The 2,965-nt window shown below is 27.2% G+C and overlaps 1 protein-coding gene across 2 annotated transcripts in view; it reads right to left on the bottom strand.

Moving 5' to 3' along the window:
- The window catches only part of LOC106692731 (calcyphosin-like protein), a 28,224-nt gene extending 25,986 nt beyond the window's left edge, over nucleotides 1-2,238 (bottom strand). For both annotated transcript variants that reach the window (XM_067053037.1, XM_014438849.3), the window contains exon 1: nucleotides 2,134-2,238. The gene's annotated coding sequence lies outside the window, so the exon portion shown is untranslated. The remainder of the gene's footprint in view (nucleotides 1-2,133) is intronic.
- Between the last annotated feature and the right edge of the window lie 727 nt (nucleotides 2,239-2,965).

The raw sequence follows: 2,965 nt of genomic DNA, 5'->3' as shown, positions 1-2,965 counted from the left end.
ATAAAAAATAAATGTTAAGAGTAATATAATTGAAAATTAATTTATATTGGAAGAAGATAGTTGACCGTATGAAGTAGATTGGAGGAACATAGTCCGGGTGTTGGTCAATGAAAGTATCAAAATAGTAAAAGAGAACTATTTATTGTTAATCAACGTTTAGCCCCACTTTGCAGGGCTTCTTCAGGGCTGATAAGAATGAAGTTCTGCTACCAAATGTTGGTTAACAATAAAATTAATTTAGTTTTAAGATTAAAAAAATATTAGTATTTAGGACGGAATGTATAGAAGAAATCTATAATTAGAAAGAAGAAGCGGCTAAGAAACAGTAAGTTGATTTGAGACAGAATATGGAACAGTCCGTTGAAGAACCTCATCGTAACTGCTCAGTTGTAAGTTGCGTTAAGTCTGGCCAAATGAATTTTATTTTTGAGATGGGAAGCATGGAACACTTATCATCGAATCGTTATATGAGTTGTATTTAAAGCTATTTCTGAAGTTTCTATGCATATGTTAAGAGACTAAGGCATAACATTACTAAAATGATACGCCCAAAAATGTATCAAACGTACACTAATAGACAAAACTTGAAATCTGAATTTTACAAAACTTGTTTATTGTTTAATCTTTTTTTTAATCAAATGCATTAATTTTTCATTTCTTTATTATTTATAATTTATATACTTTTTATTTCTATTGTTTAGATTTTTTTTTTTTAATTTTCTTAAAATTGAAAACTAAAATTATGTAAAAATTGAAATTCAAATCACTTCTTGCATGCAAAAGTTATTTGTACTTTGATGTACTATGGATCAATTATACCCTTCTGACAAACTCTATTTAATAATTAATAAAAACAACTATTAAAAATGTTTTTATTTACATCTTTTGGCTTTAGGAATCTGGCACTTTATTTTATGACTCTTGTTGTTTAATATGTGGATTAATTTCCATTGATTAGAAAGGGTTGCCATGACAACTTACAAGGCTTAGAAGTACATCAATCGTGTTATTACACGACAAATGTTATTATAATGCTATTAGATCTATGTAATAGAGTAACAAAAACATTTTTTTTTTCAACTTCAGTTTTTTTATTTTATCTGAACCAAATTTTTGTTTTTATATGGGAATGAACATTCCATACGAATATTTTCCAATTTAAAAATTGAGAAAATTATGAACGTTTACTTGCTACTGTTGCTTTTACCCGGTTCTGAGAAAATGCACCGAACAGACTAATCTGGAAGGCAAACCGCTTATTTTTTGATTGACTAGTTTCAGGGCAAGCATTGGAAGTCATAACTAATTAATACTTTTTTAACAGTTTCTATTCTACATATAAAAATATTGTAAAAGTGCTACAGAAAATACGAAACAATGTTATATCTTATATTTCGAAAGTGTAACGGATGAATTTCGTGTAGAATATCTTCACGTTTGAAGCCAAAATTATAAAATTTTAAAAATCTTTCAGTAAAGGTGGATTTTGTATAGTTCGCAGTTGGTCATGCATGTTTTTTTTTGTTTTTTTTCCATAGTATAAATGATATCTTATATAAAATTTACAATAGAACTGATGATAATGATGTTAGTTTTCGTTTAATGAAACATAAGTACTTGTTTTCTATCCAAGGCACAAATAAAATCAATAAAAGAAAAGTAAACATTAGGAAATGCAGAGATGTGTGATCCACAATAACTGATCTCAAAATAGTTATTAAATCTGTCATCTAATCAAAATCATATGATGATAAATTTATAAGAGTCCCCCACCATTTTAAAAAATTACGTATTTGAAAAGCTAATTATATAATATCATTGATTTATTTTAGAAAATCGTACAGAAATTTCGAAGAGAAATTGTTGATTTTTTATTATTTTAATTGTATCTATATTCGTTGATTAAGTTGAGGGAATTGTTTCTTTTTTGATAAAATTTCGAATTTGCATTGTCGTTTCGCGTTCTATTGAAGTTGATATATAACTATAGCTAAAGGTAGGACGGTGGTGTGCATATGGTAGTACAAACCAATATAATTATAGGATTGATTATAGGATCTCCTGAGGTATTGTTAGTTTTAATAATTTCATCGATTAGTGTGAAAAAAACTGATGAAAGTTTTGTTTAGTTACCTTAGGTCGTTTTGCTTGTTGATACGAAGCCGTCCAATACTCGAGTGGCTACTAGCGCCTTGCGGAGAAACCTCAAACATCGCTTCCACTCCTATTGCACCAACCAAGCAAACAATTCTAAATTAACAATATTTTAATTAACAATTTTAGCTTAGTTGTAATTTTTTCTGTTGATATTTTCGTATAATATGAGTTTCATTGCATCACTTAGAGTATATTTTTTAGCTTTGTCTACAAAAGTTAGAAAATAATATTTAAAAATTTATAAATAAGTTCTCGTTATTTAACGAGCCATTTACCTCCCATAGTGATTAAAAAAATTTTTTTTTAAATAAATAAGTTAATTTATATCCATTTTAGTCTCAAAACCTTTTATTTTTCTCAAAGTTTTTAAGGAATAGTGACTAATAAATGATTTTAATTTTTGTTTTTAAGTGAATATTGACTAATTAGAAATCCTTTTTTTGACCTGGGCAGAATAGTCTGCATGGAGTTAAGAGTTTTTGAATTAAATAATTCCAAAATTGTATTAAGATTGTCCCTGAGGATGGATAGAAATTAAATTATTTATTTAAAAAAAAAAATTACCAGTCTCAACAAAGTATTAAGATTATAAATTAAAAAAAATAAAGTTATTCAAACACTTAGTAGATTAAAGGAATATGGTCCGGGTGCGGTCAGAAAAACTCAAATAGTAGAATAATACTATTTTAAAATAGTATTATTCTACTATTTGAGTATTTTAAAATAGTATTATTCTACTATTTGAGTTTTTCTGACCGCACCCGGACCATATTCCTTTCATCTTTACACACGGTCAATCAATAATCTT

This window comes from Halyomorpha halys, unplaced genomic scaffold (genome assembly GCF_000696795.3).
Source record: "Halyomorpha halys isolate HHAL.00 unplaced genomic scaffold, Hhal_1.1 Scaffold68.1, whole genome shotgun sequence".
Lineage (NCBI taxonomy): Eukaryota > Metazoa > Arthropoda > Insecta > Hemiptera > Pentatomidae > Halyomorpha > Halyomorpha halys.
The sequence above is the reverse complement of the archived record's forward strand: the minus strand, read 5'-3'. Positions and strand labels throughout refer to the sequence as shown.